The sequence below is a fragment of the Astyanax mexicanus genome, chromosome 7 (genome assembly GCF_023375975.1).
Source record: "Astyanax mexicanus isolate ESR-SI-001 chromosome 7, AstMex3_surface, whole genome shotgun sequence".
Taxonomy (NCBI): domain Eukaryota; kingdom Metazoa; phylum Chordata; class Actinopteri; order Characiformes; family Acestrorhamphidae; genus Astyanax; species Astyanax mexicanus.
Window position 1 is genome coordinate 42,265,564 of NC_064414.1, and position 17,251 is coordinate 42,282,814.

The 17,251-nt window shown below is 37.2% G+C and overlaps 1 protein-coding gene across 7 annotated transcripts in view; it reads left to right on the forward strand.

Moving 5' to 3' along the window:
* The window catches only part of usp54a (ubiquitin specific peptidase 54a), a 62,334-nt gene that overhangs the window by 476 nt on the left and 44,607 nt on the right, over positions 1-17,251 (forward strand). The window contains exon 1 of one of the 7 annotated variants that reach the window (XM_007258747.4): positions 8,182-8,264. The exons of 5 other annotated variants lie outside the window; for them this stretch is intronic. The gene's annotated coding sequence lies outside the window, so the exon portion shown is untranslated. Of the gene's footprint in view, positions 1-8,181; positions 8,265-14,871; positions 15,011-17,251 lie in introns of those variants that run through there. One more of the 7 variants, XM_015608237.3, reaches the window with a different exon arrangement.

Genomic DNA, 17,251 nt, shown 5'->3' on the forward strand with positions numbered 1-17,251 from the left:
TAGGCTGCAGTAGCAGCAGCTTAAACAGCAACTTCAGCTCGATTACACACTGTCTCATCAGGCTGGCCACTGGTGCCATTACATTAGGACCCCTTCTTCAAATACCTACTGCGCACAATAGCCACTTTCTCTTGCCCTGCGCATGCACAAACAACACAAAAGCACAATCGTGCGTTTGTGTAGGCTGAGCAGATGCGCTGTGAGCAAAAGGTGAGCAAACCTCGTCTGCTGCGTCCCATCTGTGTGTGTGCAGAGCCCAAAAGCAGCCTGCATGCTCTTTTTGCTGGGGTTTTATCGATGACGTAGTGAGCTATTTCACACTGTCCTCGTAGCAGCCAGTGCCATTCACATCATCTACTTGGCACTTAGTAGATAGTAAACCAGACTAAACCAACAGAGAGAGAGAGAGAGCAGGTTCAGGTTGGTCACGTGGACCAAGTAGACCAAGCACATTGTCTTTTTTTATTATGTCTGGATATGTAGTTGTGGTGTTACATATATAACATAGGTTAGGGCTGCACAATATTGAGGGGAAAGTTTGACATCAGAGATGCCCATAAGTCTTTAAAACGTAAAATGTTATGATTATTACTGAGAAAATATGTAATCTGTTGTGTCTTTTACTTTAGGTGACCAAACTGAGTGTAAACTGAATGAATGAACTGCCCACTAAGCTTTGGAGTCCACACATTTAAATAATAAACATTGACGATTGTGTCGTCTAATCTGTGACACCTTATCGTTGCATCTAACTGACATTGTAGGTTTTTCTTCTACTGGGGACGCTCAGAATATTTAGAGATTATTTGGCAGAAAAAAAGTTCTTTCAATATTTATTGAAATAAGTTACACAAAAAAAACAGAGATATGATCTAAGTGATTTTTTTTGTACTCAAAGGTACACTTTTCATAATTGTACCCTCAAAGGTAAAATCTTGGTCTTTAGAGGGTCAGATGTGTTCCGTCTGAAGTACAAAGTCTTTCCTAACAGCAGGAAGTACAGATTTGTACCATTTAACCAGCCAAAAGGTACATTCGCTATTCTGTATCACTATACAAATAAACAATATATATTTTAATTATATAAATTTTTCATATGAAGCCAGTTAATTTTGAATCATGAATTTCTTGATAAATATTCAGTTAATGATAATGTTTATAATCTTTATAATATTTACTGGTACAAAAAAACATGGGTACAAAAAAAGACTTTTACTAAAAAGTATGCTGTTGTACCTCAATAATAGGTACTGCCCCAGCGACAAGCTTTGTACTCTTTTTAGTACAAATCTGCACTTTTTTTTTTTTAGTACTTATACTTCATGGTACTCCAAAATCACATGGTGTTTTTGATGGTACAATTAAAATACAAATAATAATATACAAAAATATTTTCAATTGTAGTTTGACGTTTGATATTCAGGGTATTTAATATATATTTTATTGTAGAAAAACATTGGAAACATTTCTCAGAACCTGTGAAAAAAAATGTATTTGGATTTGGCCAGATTTTATCATAAGTCATTGATCCAGTATGTCATGATTGTTAACAATCTATTCTGTGCATCCAGTATTGTGGTGAAGTAAATCATATTGGGCCAATATAATCTGTCTCTGTAGGTATATCATTTTTTTTATTGGTATCAAGCAAAAAATGTTTTAAATTTTGAATTTGGCAGTGCATATCCTGCAGTGTGATTATTGTACAGTAAAACCTGTAATAACAGTGCTAAAACAATATATTAGACAGCTTAAGCATAGCTGAAATGAATTGCTGAACATATAGGCCACCCTCATCACATTTGGGTCACTGGCTAGTTGCTCAAGTGAGCCCACCTTAATAAAACTGCTCAAAAAAGGCTGCAAGTTGGAAATGAGGCCTACAGAGCAGAGCTGGTTAAAGCCACTCTTACTGAACTTCCTTAATAAAGGTTTAATCTTCCCAGCTGATTTTATATTTTTACTCTACGGCCTAAATGTCTTTCCTCTACTGTGCATGTTTTCTGCTCAGCCCCCTCACAACTGCTCGCAGGTGTGGAGAAAATAACAGGATCATCATAATTGTGATAATAATTCATCCAGTAATGGTTTCATTAGCACTGCCAGGCTAAATGTGGGAGCAGTGCTGTTGTACACTCTCCATCTCTGATGGATTATCAGGGACTTAAGACTTTCAGGTATTTGGCTTCCTCAAGCCAAACCCAAATATATGCACAAAGTAATAATGGTGCAAAGCTGAAAGTGGCAGTGTGATTTACGTCAGAGCTGGATTCATGTCGACATTGGTTGTTAGTAATTTGAGAGAAATAGTAGGTTACTTTGGATACCTACAGTATGTGCTTTAAGGATAAAGAATGCTTGGAGAATGAACTTTACAAAAGGAGGAAAAAACACTTAACCCTGAATGGACATTTGGTGAAAAAATTGTACCTGAAATTTCATCATGAATTTAGAACATAAAAAAGAACAGATAAAGAACAGCTTTCAGGGTCAGATAATGGCCCAATATAAAAAAAAATGGAAAAAAATAGCTTCCTTTTTTTCTCTCCGTATTGGCAACTACATGTAAGATTGATTGAAAAAGTCTGAAAAATAGACAGTAGTCCCTAGGGATGGATGATAAAGATGCACAGTTATGGGATTTCTAATTTTCTGTACAGCACCTACTGTTATGGCATCTGCCAGTCTGTAATGATCATGGCCAGTGGAATCTGGCAAGAATAGTCCTTGCAATTCAGGAGACCCCACATGCGTATCCCACAGCTCAGTATAGTGTTTTTTAGCTTAAATAAAGCATAATGATACTAGTTCCTGTCTAATTGCATGGGGTATGTCAGTGTATGTAACATTGTCCTAAAGGCTAGAAAACAGTAACCTCTGCAGATGGATGTACCCAATATGGGAATTCTGAGCTGATGTTAAAATGGAAATCTGCTAATGTTAATACATGAACATTTATAAAATGTAGAAAATAGGACTTCTTCCTGAAATAGCATTTGATAGAATATAGCATTGCAAAACCCTTTCTAAACACAGCACCAAAACATCACCTAAATATTTCCGCTCATCCAGAGCATCAACTTTTATGTGTTTTTAAGACACACATATAAAACACGTAAGAGTAGATTTATCTGCTTGTTTCAGAAAAGGTCTAATGAAAGTGCTGGGAGAAAGGACTAAAAACTCAATATAAATAAATACCACAATATGCTTAAGGGAAATGGTGATATACAATACAAGATGATGAAAACATTAATAAAGTGTAATATTAGTGTATCGTTGTTTGTAACACAAAGTTTTACTGTTTTTTTTAGAATATATTGATATGCACAATATATTTCCCAGTCCTATCTTATGGAAAAGCTTTTAGAATAATGGTCTGACCTGATTTTTTTCATGCTGACAAAAACAAGTTGTTGTTTTTTTTCTTTTATCTTTCGAAGATTACATTTTATAACATTTTTAATCTGAACTTTTTAATTAGTTAACTATGTAAAAGATGACTATCTATATTTCAGAAATTAATCTATTGGATTTAATGAAAAGTACAGAAAGTCTACATCTGACAGCTGTCTTAAAAAAGTTATCTATTTTAAGTAACAGCTCCTTTTTTATGTTGAAATATGTGTGTATATTTTGAGTGTAAATCCTATTTGTGAAGCCTGTCTGGAATAAGGTTCTTACATAAAACATGTTGGAAATGCAGTGTTTACTAAGAAGTGGAGAAAAGCAGATTAAATGGAGCTCTATCCAGTCTCCTCTCCGCAACCTCTCCTCTGATACTACCTCACTGTGAAAAGTAAATGTGAGCTTTGGTATGCATGCTAAATCAGGGGACGGATTGTTATGTAAAATTCAGAGATGAATAAATTAACATACTGATGGTCAATTCTTGTGGCCTTGTGTTCTGCGTTCCCATGCATTCAGCTCAGGCAGAGTTGTTGGGGAGGGGGTAGGTGGACAGGGTAAACAAAGACATTTTAGACAACCTAATTGGTTGAGCTTTATGAAATGCCTGTGGGATTGAGGACAGATATTCAAAGGAATGGAAAGTCTCTAAGGAAAGGACAGAAAATCCAATGAGAGGAACTTTTAATAAACTTCTTAAAGGTTTGGAACTTCTGATGAAACTGTTTTCATTTTTGTGTGTAGTCTAACCTAAAGAAAAACTTTGGCATTTTCTATACTTTATGATCTTCCTATGCTATACCTGCAACGGGAAAATTCATACAAACTAAACAAAAATGTAATACTTTTTATTTTGGAGTTTGTTTCACTTTGTATCTTTTGTTATAACTGACCCAAAGCTTTTCTTAATTTTAATTTTGTCATGTATATAGGATACTTGTGCTGGGATGACAACAGTGATTGATGATGACCATCATCGTGCTGAAATAATACATACATACACACCCTAGTCAGCCATAACATTAACACCATGAGAGGTGAAATGAATACTGTCTTAATCTACAGGGTTGTCTGACAGTGGATGTTGTGATGGCTATAATACTAGGTTAGAGCATCTCCAAGTTGTAGGTGTTGTGGGGTGTTCCCTGTATGCAGTGGTCTTTACCTACCAAACATAGTTCAAAAAAGGAACCATGCCATGTGTGAACTGGTGACAGAGTCATGGATACCCTGAGCTTGAAGGGTCTACTGGAAACATCTTGGTGCCAAATACCACAGGACACCTTCAGAGGTCTTTTTGAGTTCATGTCAGATCTTTTTTATGGAACTAATATTGTGTCCTGAACTGACTTGTGAGGTGTGTGTGTGTGGCCTCCAGTATTGACTATGGATGTGATTCTTCCATGGGCAATTCTAGCAGTATGTCACCGGTCATGATATTTGCCACCCACTGTGCTGTCCACTGTGCACAGTAATACCATGTTGCAATGAGGGATGTTTAAATGCTTGCACAACTTCAGAAATGGCATATCCTGTCTGTCTAGCACAAGCTTGGGCCACGTTGGAAATAATTAAAGTCACTTTGCCATTTGTGCATGTGTTGGGAATACCATGAGTTTTGGCATGTCTGTGTAAGGTTTATATTTTTGTTATACAGTTTAGGTTTTGATCATGTTGCAGTTAATAGTTTAACCTTATTGAGTGCACTTTTCACTGCTAGTTACTAACAACAAAAATAACAAGAGATATTGAGGTCTGATAACTGTATTGTATAAAACAAGTCTTGGGTTATGTTTGCAAAGGAGAATAGGAGTTTAGATTGCTTAGCTTTAGCAATTTGGGTCCCGTCACTCAGCTTAGCGTCTTAGCATTTGTCTAAATTTCCCTAAGCCCTGGTAGAGTATGCAGCACTTTGAGTATTTTGTAAGTAGAAGAGCTGTAAACCTGTATACTATTGAGGCAGCAGAGGGGCAGACAAATCCATTTTTGAGCTTAGTGGTGTAGATTTTAGATGCAGGCTGACCTCTGGCTCTCCTGCCTCAATCCCATCATGTTCTGATTAGATCCACATGGGCAGGGATATCATGAGCAGGCTAAATTTACCCTCAGGCCTGTTTATAACAGCAATGAACTCATGTTTCCCCTCCAAACAGCTATAAACCTGTAATGTGTGTTATTGGTTTTAAACTAGAGCAGCTAGAGAGCTGCTGAGATGAATACTAATAAATTATGCATAAAAGTAAAGGGAAATAGTTCAGGGGTATCTGTGAGTGTGTGAGATGCTGTGTTTGTCCTCGTCTCTGATCAGACTCAGAAGCGTGTTTGCTGGGTGTTAGTCTCCCGGTCAGAGTGTCACCTGGTGAAGCATTGCGTGTGTCGATTGTATGTGCCTGTGTCTGTGTGTGCTTTCAGTCTAGACAATTACATAACAGCTTCTGCTCATCTAATAACTTCACAGCCTCTGTATTTTTCCTGCATGTTGATACACCATTGCAGTTGTGTGTGTGGATGGTGTAATGAGAATTGTCGCAATATGTATTTCAGTATCCAGCTTTGATAACATGTTTTAGGTGGTAAAGGAACTGTTTGTCTCTTCAAAGAGCTCTGTAGTGGGTCTCTAAACATCTAGCAGACTGATAGTTGTGATGCTTTAGACCAGGGGTCGGCAATTGGTGGCCCGCGGGCCAGAAGTTGTTTAAACTATAATGAATGATAATGGAAAATAAATGTGTATATATATATATATATATATATATATATATATATATATATATATATATATATATATATATATATATATATATACATAAAATGCTTCTCTGGTGAGTGTTGGTTACATTCCTCCCCTGTCTCTCTGTCGCGCTCGTCGTGACTAATTTCCGCCCATTCTCGTATTTCTGCTCGTTCTTGGGCTTCCTTTCTTCTTATAAGGCTGTTTTTTCCCGGCCGTGTCCCAATTCACTAGCCGGGGCAGCGATAGTGTATTGGACCGCGACCCTGACGACACGTTTTGATCCCACGTGAGGAGTGGTGTGTTTATTTATGTATTTTTTCCCATTTCTTCTTCGAATCTATCAAATTTAATACATACAGGAAAAGAATATAGCTTGAGCCCAGTAATTTCTTTCAGAATATAAAGCAGCATTATTTTGCATTTTACCTTAAACAGCTGGTTCAAAATCACTGTGATGCTCCACTAACTGTAATAGGAGTCTACTAGCTCGTCAAGTTGAAAACTGCACTATAAAACTTTAATTAAGAAGGCAGATTATAGTATGTAAATTAGTCTATTATGTAAAAGAGTCCATATGCTGCTTTCACTTTCTGTGAAGATTCTGTCTGTCTTTGATGATTCTGATTGTCAAGTAATGTATGTGTATTCTGTGGTGGCGTCTCAAAGTGCAAAGAACACTTTCTGACTGTAGGGGAGCCCAAGATCAATTTTTACATAATGTTTCTGAGGTGTGTTGTTTGTTGCATTAAAGTTATTGCAGCTTTGTTTAATGCATGTAGTTACACAGCACACACTTCACTCTGTAGTATAGACACTTTCCACCTGTGTATAATGGCATAGAGAAAAAAAATCTAATGTCTGTACTCTTGAATGACAACCTTAAAATGGCCCATGACAGTTAACAGACAGGTACACTTATTAATGTACAGTATAAGCTCTGTTTTAATTATGTCTAATGACAGTATATAATGGCGCCAGGCTTAAGAGCGACTTAGCTCTTTTGTAGTGCAGTTTTCCAATAGAGGCTCTTATGTTAGTAATATTTCAGGCAATACGCTGGCAAGTTCTTATTGGAAGTGATTAAATTATAATAAATAATATTTATAAAATGAAGGAAGTGGCTAGTTCTAATTTTGGTTTTAATTTAATTTTGGTTATAATTGCTGACATAAAAACAATTATTTGGCAACAGCATACAATGATGGACTGTAAACTGCAATGCACTCAACTGGATAAAATAATAAAATCCACATAGTAGATAATACATTATTTCATACTTCATGCAGTTAACTTCATGCAAAATGCATACAGTTTATACCTGTTTTTAAAAAATATACAATTTACCATGTTATTTTGCCACTGAAATGACTTCCTGAGGATCATATAGTAATACTGTGGGGGTATTAAATATAATACAAGTATTATATATCACAGTATTTCAGACATATTACGAGAATATAACAAGACATTTTATTTTACACAATATTTATTGCTATTTACCGACTTGCAGATGTATCAGTAGTGGCACGTTAGTAATGGCTACTATTAGAATATTATTCTTTACGGCAGTATTAAAATGTGCGCATATTGTTTATCACATCATAAAACATTACTATGTGATGAAATATTGTAATATAGCCCACCAGTATTGGCTATTAAAAAATATTGCTTATTTTAATAGGATTGTTAGAATTCAGTGTGGATAAAAAAAAAAACTCATTTTCCATTACATGTTCTATATAGTTAGTATTTCTAAAGAATACCTGAGGATTAGTCCATTTACAGTGGTAAAAGGCACTAAAATTAGCAGTCATTTTTGAAAAGCATTGTCCAAAAAATTTCAGTGAGCTTGCATATCCAGTGACTGATAGCTTGACATTGACTTTGCTCCCTGGTTCTGTGGACAGTGCAGTCCGTCAGAATTCAGGTTTCCGCTGTTGTCCCTGGTCTCTGTCCCTTTAAAGATGGAGAGGTGGGAGGAGTACAGGAGAAAACAGGTGTGGGCTGGAAAGGATGATGTCACTGTTTTAGGATCACCTGGAAAAACTGCTGCTGAACGCTGGCTGGCAACACACACACACACACAACAGCTGCTAGGCACTGGATCACCTGTCAGCCTGCTGTAAGTATTGTAACATTAACTGCTGGGTTGAGACTGTTTTTTGGGGGGCTGAATAGTGGTGATATTTGAGAGCCGGATCTGGCAGGTGTCACTGCAGTGTTTTGAGGTCCTGGTGGAGTTTGCTTTGGGGTGAAATATCACAGGATCCTCATTCAGGTAAAAGTGCTGGAGGTGCAGATCTTTCAGTGGTTTATGTTGCACAATGCTGTAGCTCTGTAAAATGCCATATCATAGCGCAGTGTAGACTACGTGAGGTTCTTTTAGCTGAAAGGACTTTATTGTGAATCAGATTACTAATCACTTGAACCAGCTTTGCAACCAGCATAACAGGTCAGCTGAATGAACATACTTGTGTGGGTGTCTCAGGTTTCATATATCTGATGTACTTCTGGTTTACAATGTCAAACTGAAGAGCACTGCAGCTCTGAGGAGAGGAGAGGAGGATGCACAGTGAGGTACTGAAGAGGTAAGGCACTTGAGGTCATCCTTTACAGTGATTGTACATTCTTAAAGAGATAAAGGTGCATTATGCTAAAGGAAACATGCTCATGGCAAGGCGAACGTTAATTATAAGAGTTTGAATGAGGTGTGATAGTGGAAGGCAGATGGATGGGACGTTCAGTTTCCGAAGTTGTGCTGGCATTTAACATTCCACAATCCACAGTGTTGTGTACACCATGAATACATTATAGAAGTGGACAATGCAGTTTTTTAGTAATGATCACGTCTTGATTTTTTTTTACTTTGTACTCAAAGTATAATTTTAGTTAAATAATCGTATCAGTCAATTAGTAGTGTTTGGTGGGCTATGTAACAGAATTGCTTAACACATGGTAAACACATTGGTAAGTTTATTTAAATTACGGTAAGTTGATGTGTATGGTCATACACTGTATGGACAGTAGTATTGGGACATCTGCTCGTTTATTGCTTCTTCCAACAAGAGTGTTAGTTGAAGGATCACTATCCTACCTTATCCCCAACTCCTCAACTCATCCCAAATGTATTAAGTTGGGTACCTGCTCTACAGCTCGAAGGTCGAGGGCATTATACCCCTCTAGGCCACACCAGACATAGGCTGGAATGGTGCAAATTGATAGCAAATTGATTCCTGTTTATCTGCTTCAGAGAGTCCTATTCATTTGGCAACACTTATTTACTAGACTACCACACTGTCTGTGTCAGCAGTTGGTACAACTTAAAGTAGTTGAATGCATTTATTAGAAGACGTACATATAGTGTAAGTACAAGGAGTTAAGAGTATTTAACAATAGTTTTATAATTTTAATGGGACTATTTTAAAACAGATTGAAGTACCTGGAGTATTCTATTAAGCCTTTATGTGGAAGCTCCTCTCATTTCAGCTGTGTGACCTCTGTTAATAGTTTTGGCTAACATAACCTGGTTCAAATATCAAGGATTGTGCTGCTGGTGCTGCCTCTAAGTAAAACTGAGGATGAGTCAGAGCAAATTTACCTGCAGACCATGCTGACGCCAACACGCTGGAAGCACTTCAACTCACAAGGGTTTAAAAAAAATGTGAGGAAAGATTGTGTTTTTTTTGCTGTGCTTTACAGCATGAAGGCCTGTCTGTGTAGGAGGTATAGATTTAGTCAGCCTATGTATATGTATGTGTGCATGTGTATGCGTGTGTGTACACTGCGAGTACCCCTATTGCTTCCCGGTTGTCATGGAGTTGTGTGGGATTAGCTAAGTGTGTGTGTGAGCGTGTATTTGTGTGTGCTTAGGTAATCATATGACTGTGTGTAAAGCATGGGGCTGAGAGGGGGAGGAGTCACTGTGAGGGATGATGTCATGTAGGAAGTGGCTCTAGTAAAAGGGTAGTACAGCTGACTGATGAATCTCACACACTGAAGCAGGATGTGCAGGTTCTGATCCTTTTACGGCGATCATTATCATCTGCAGCTCACACTCGTCTGTTTGTTCAGTGTGGTGTGGAGCACTTTGGGATGAGGATATGGAAATATCTGGAAATGTTGGTTTCCTTTATAAAGGGTATTCTCAGAAATTGGAGCGTGCTTGTTTTGTTTGCGGTGAATTGGACTGTGTGTATATATAAAGTGCAGTTGCTGGTTGTGTTTAGTTTGTAAATGATAGGGTTTTACAGTGGTTTTCCCTGACGTCGGATCTGCCATAAGCACCCACAGTTTTTTGTGTAAGATATATATTTTAGATAAGATTTGTCCTGTTATTTATGGTTGCATGTTGTAAATAATATTATCTGAATAATCAGTTGTTATCTGATGTATGTTTTTTCATTGTTTAGGATATGTCATATTAATTATGGTTGTAGCAAATCCTATTATTATCCAATTTATATTCTTTTTATATGCAATTTGCTGTGTATATGGATTTTTTTTTTTTACCACATATCTAATCCCCACTGTTTTTGATATGTTAGCACTTCCACATCCAGATTGTATTGTCTGATTGTGTGAAGTGTGCTTGTATACACTTCACTGTGAGCACAGGATCCCATTTTTTTTTAATGCACCCTTCTACTGTACTTCAGACTGGCCAAATACACAGCATTTTGGATACATTATTTCAGGAGAGGACATCTATTGTTACTCCTATTTAATTCAATTCATTTTCACCCCCAAACAAATCCCAATCCCAGTCTTTGTCTTACCATTATCAACTTGCATGTATTCTCTCAGGGCAGGTCCCCAATTTCTAGCCTAATCCACATTCTGACCCACATTTCTCTATTTGCCATTTGTTTATCCTTTGTTTCCTTCCTCGTTTCACTCCCAATTTCACTCACTCAGTTTTCTCACATAGCCCAAGCCATAGAGTTTCTGTGTCCCTTAGAGCAGGTAACTGAATTCTAATCCACAGCTATACTGAACCACATTAATTTGTCTCTAATTTATTTATCCATCATTTCTCCCTTTCACTCACATTCATTTTTATGCATTTCTGAGGCCTGAAGGTTCAGGACAAGCTCTGAACCATAAACAAAGTTATTAACACTCACACAGTAATTAACTGTACAGGTCCAGGACTTTTTTTTGTCATAAAATATTCAAAAACAATCTTCATACACTCATGGTATATGTAGGGCAGACTTAACCCCATTAACTGGAGTAACTGATGCAGTTTTAGGCCATTAGTAAAAAAAAAACTCTGTCTGGCCTTTGGGGTGAGGGGGAGGAAGCTGGTGAACTGATGGGGAATGTATTGTTATCAGGAAGACCTTTTGTTTTCCACCATCAGCTTTTGTTTTTGGCTGAATAGATTTATTGTGGGAAACTACTGTGTTCCTCCTCCTACAGTCTCACCAACATGATTCAGTAGTGTGATTCAGTAATTGTGATGAAGATTGTATTTTTTCAGCTTTTTTGGTATCTGGCTTGGTTCCAGTCTGATTCTAGTCTGTATTCTCTTAGGAAGTTGTTTGGTTCAGCCTGTGTGGGTTTAGCCAGTTTAGCTCTAGAGTTTCAGCCTTGGATGTTTCACTCTTTTGTTAGGCCTGCTGCTGATGAAGCCACAAATTGGGTAGACTCCTGCTGCTGGGATATCCCATGCTTCTGGATAAAGATCAAAAACATACTCTGCGTACTTAAACACCTTACTGAGATCTCAGTTCACTTTGGGCTATAAAAGCTCATTTTGATCATAGCTGTGAGGGTTATAGTTGTAATAATGTGGAAAGCAATGCGAAGAGCGTAATGTCTGCAGTTAAGGTTCTTAAAACATTTACACTTGCATTGGATCTAATATTCGTGCTCCTAAGATGCTAATCTGTTTATAAAGTTCAGAGTGTGCGCTGCTCTGTGTCTAACAGAGATCTCAATCGTACAAGAGTCCTAAACAGGCTCTGTTTTGTCTGTGTGGGTCTGTGAATGTAGAGATAAAAAATGTCTAAGATAAAAATTTTCCAGCACCTTTTAATCTGAGTAAATGTGCTTGTTTTCCACCTTGAGGCAATTGGTTTTGGCATAAAGTAACTATACATTGATGTGGACCAAAACTACTGATGAGAATGTAATCGGACCTCGAATAAAATCACAACAGCTATGAGCACAGGACCTTCTTCCTGTATTTAGACAAGACAAGCATATACCACACACAGTGATTCATGTCCAACACATGGCCAGTTGGGAGCAGTGAGGCCTTAAGAGCCTTGCTCAAGGGCCCAACAGTAGCAAACCCGGGTATCGAACCCTTGACCTACCAGTCAATGGCCTTTGGCCGTCAATGCCAACACTTTATATATAATGTATATACACTGCCACACTGCTCAGTCTCCAGATTTTAAGTTACAATTTGAAAGCCAGTGTAAACCCTTGTACTAAACAGATTTTTAAGAGAAAGCTGTATTTTGCACTCTGTCCTAGGCAACTTGTTACATAATGTATTATAATCGTGTTTCAGGCAACATATTCAGAGAACATATTCTTCACAAAAAATATTTTGAGATACTGCTGTTTGAACAGTTTTGACTCTGTTGCAATCTTTAGACTACCCTGGGTGACTGCTTAGGTTTTAACAGTTTTTTTTTAGGTTTTAAGGTCACAGTTTTGGTCACAGTATTAGAATGTAGGGAAGTGGAGTGCTGCCTCTGTACTTTTAATTGAAAACTTTCTGTAGAAGCAATATCCTGTCCTTCCTGAGCTCATGTTTCAGATGTGGATTCTAGACAGGAATTGCTGGTCTGGCAAATGACCAGGTTAAACTGTAACTTACACATAGTTAATTATCTCTGGGTGTGGAGAGAAGCTGTGGCCTTTAAGTGTTATTTTCATGCAGTCATCTGTCAGCCAATAAATGGTTTGGGTCTCAGGAAATAGCTGCTTTTGAAGAATGTGGTTAGTGCTTAGACTCTCTTCTTAAGCTTATAGACTTCATACTTTTCTTGTCTGCTGAATAAGAAAAAGAAGTTAACTTAACATTAAGTCATGAACACATATGCAGTGAATACTTTAGCTGTTTCGCCTCATACTCATAGTGAGAAAATGCTCTGCTTTTGCTTTTTAGAGCTTTAGTAACATGTGAGAATGCACCAAACCTTGTTTTTGACCCATCATTCACTCCTCGGCTTGTGCTTGCCCAGTCAGACCAAATCAGATCAAATCAAGAACACCTCAATGCATATGAACGGACATTTATTGATTTTTACAGTTGCTGAATAAAAGATCGATATGTTCCCCTTGTGCCTCTGTTATTATTTTTAAAACACAAGACCCCAGAACTAGTCTCTGGTTGGCTGTCTGGTGAAGAAGAGAAATGTGTGTTAAAACCATAGCTAAAATGTGAGCATTAGTTACAGTAGCTATTAGTTAAAGTAGCTATTTTGAAGATCCAAGGTGTTTGTCTAAAAGGAATGAAATGCAAGTCAGTCTAGGGAGATGGATAAACAAAGAAACATACAAACACACATATGTACAATGCACAATGGTTTTAAGCAAAACGTGCTTCTCACTAATAGTAATAATAATAATCATTATTATTATCATTTATTATCATGTTATTAGCACTTGTACATTTGTATAGCTGTGTCAGCAGTTGGTACAAACTAAAGAAATGGTTAACAAACATTTGGACACAATAATATGCAATAATTAATAGAGCATTTGTATGGAAGCCCATTTCCAGCATAAAAGGCATATGGTAAGTTGTAATTATGAGATATTTTCCCCAGACTTAGTACCTCATAATTATGACCTACCATCTTAAAATTATGACTTAGTATTTTCGAGTTATGGCTTGGAATACCCTCTTATTTTTCATAAAGTGGCGGAAATGTGCTTCCATACATTTATGTTGGTCGGTTCATTGTGAACTTCTGATTCAAAGTATGACAAAAAGGGGAAAATGTAGATTTTTTTCATGACAGCGAAGATATGACAATGGCTACTTTACATTACAAGTCACATTGCTCAAATCCAAATTTTGCTCAAATTGGATATGGCCATCTTGACGGTTTATATTCACAAACGTAAGTGACCTGTAATTGTTCCTGAAACACCTCACATGCACATATTGATACGTAACAAAAAACATCATATTTGAGAGATGACTTTATAAAGGGAAATGGATGCGTTAGCAGCTCGTATGTGGAACATCTTTTGCTGGAGTGGGGAGTAAACAGCTGGTCTGATAAACGTTCAGGTCGAGGAGGTGAAAAAAGGCTAGGCGGTTTGCTTTTGCTGTTTTTGCAGCCATAGCTGCACAGCTGCACCAAGAAATGTGTGGGTAGATGCGTAAAAGAAAAATACGTGGATTGGATATGTCTCCGATTAAGGATCACATATGAAAGAGACTCAAATCTGATTTGAAAAAAATCAGATTTAGCACGTTCATACAGCAATGAAGAAATCAGATGTGAGCCACATTGAGCAAAAAATCAGATTTGAGTCACTTCATCCTGGTTTCCACACCGGTTTTCCAGAAAGCCACGCCTCCCTGCGCTAGGATTGGCTAGTAAGTCATACACACACGCAGTTTGTCGATATTAACCAATCCTAGCGCAGAAGCGCTGTATTACTAGCCAATCCTAGCGCAGCTGGGCGGGACTTGTCAGAATACGGGTGGATTCTGCCTGGATACGGGTGGAGAGTACATTCCGCCGGTGAATGCGCGTGAAGTGCTGAAATTTAAATCGGCTCCTGTGCGGAGGAGACTGGGGCTAACGGTCAGCGCTGAGACAGGATGAGGGAGCGGACAGCAGGTCTTTAGGCTGCTTGCTGCTCCTTTCTGTAACGTTTAGAGGGAGGAAGGTAGGTTTTAAAACTTTATTTTACAGTTAAGTGTTTAAACTAACTGCAGGTTCCCGAAGAGACTTCGTGTTAAAGTTACTGCTGCCGTGAATGTTGGGAGGCTGCTCACTCACAGTGGGGAAGTTGGTGGGACTAGCAAGGCTAGCTTAGCTCGCTACTTTAACGATTTATTTGGGACTTTGAACGCGTTTTTTCGTTAGAAAGAGAGATTTAATGTGGGAATTGTCAAGTGTATAGTCAAGGTCTTTAACTCCTATTCATTAATGGTGCCTTTTTGACTAAATTTGTTAGACGTCTTGTCGAAAGCAGTCCATCTTTCTCTCTTAGTCTGTTTGTGTAATAGCTAGTCAGTAAGTGAAGGTGAACGCAGGTCTTCCGATGCTCCTCAGACTTCTGGATTTCCTGAACACACTGTCAAAAACACACTGTGAAAAGTTATTCACCTAAAATGTAACCTACACTGTCTGGCTGTTCACTGAAGGGAAGTTGGACAGACAGCCCTTCCTGCACAGAAAAAAGTAACGTTATATAAGTTACATATAACTAGGAAAAATATGAGTAAACTATTAGGCCTGTCATGATAACAATACCGGTAAATTACTTTAAGCGAATAAAATAGCTCTATTATTGCGATAAACGACATAAATGTAATTTTGAGGCCCGTACTTAAATACCACCGACATAATGATTTATAATAGCACAACAAGCAGTTTTAAACACAACATTTTTAATAAATTATAGTTTGTGAAGTATACACCTCTGAAAAAAAAAAATTGAGACCGCTTCAGTTTCTGAATCATTTTCTCTGATTTAGCTATTTCTAGGTATATGTTTGAGTAAAATGAACATTGTGGTTTTATTCTATAAACTATGGTCAGCATTTCCTTCAAATTTCAAATAAAAATATTGTGAATTAGAGCATTTATTTGCAGAAAATAAGAAATGGCTGAAATAACAAAAGAGGTGTAGAGCTTTCGGATCTTAAATAATGCAAAAAAAAATCACATTCATAAGTTTTTAAGGAGTTCATACATCAGTATTTGGGGGAATAACACTAGTTCTTGATAAAGGTTTTCATGCATCTTGGCATGTTCTCCCCCACTAGTCTGTTTGATACGATTTGTGTATTATGTCTGTACATTACTCTGTTCTTTAGTTATGAAGGTCAAAACACCAGCATGTAGCCACTTGCTCCGTGTGGACCTTGAGTGGCTTCTGAGGGATATTAAAATATTTAAATTGTGTTTAAAAATCCTATCACAGTTATTGGGAAAATATATATATATTGATGTTGAATTATTGTTCAGCTCTAGCCAAAAGTGTGTTTCACTATACAACTGTCAGTGTAAAGAGTCTAAATCTGAATGTTTAGAGTATTATGAAACACACAGACAGTGAAGCAGTGATTTATGCAGTATCATGCATACACCTGCATAGCACCCATAGCTGCTGTGCTGCATAGTCAGCAGGGATGGCATGACTAAGATCAATGCAGTGTGATGTGAGAGAAAGCACTTTCATTTTGAGGCATGTGAATTGCATTTGGACCAGGGCAACATGTTGTACTTTAACATTAAATCATTCAAATCAAATTGAATTTATTGATTGTGTAGTACTTTTTAGAACTTTTGTTGTCGCAAAGCATCACATAAACCTTGTGATAAGACAAACAACACATAAAACATAAAACCATATGACATAATGGTGGTAGTGCTGGACGATATGGCCAAAATTCATATCACGATATATTCCTTAATTTCGGTCGATACGATATAATTCCGATATCGATATAAATACTTAGAAGGCCTCAGAAAACTGCTAAGAATCCCTGCAATGGAAATACGTACCTACTAGGGGTGGGCGATATGGCCCTAAAATAATATCCAATATTTCATGGTATTATCGCGATAACGATACTCTTGGCGATATGACAAAAAAACAAAAAACTTTTTTATTATTGTATACGATATGATATTGCACACCTTTAAGATATTAAAAAAAAACAATAATTTTAGCAGATTTATAACAGAAGTCAATAATTGAGAATTACATGATACTAATAATAATAATGCACTCCAAATATCTCCATATATCCAGTATTAAAGTAAAATAAATGACACTTTACAAATATAATCTGTCTCTAGTAGATATTTAATAGGAAATTAGAAATGTGTGAGTTTTTCTTTTGCTTAAAACAGCAAAAAAATTTGTACCCTGATGTGATAATTAGGGATGAGTGAT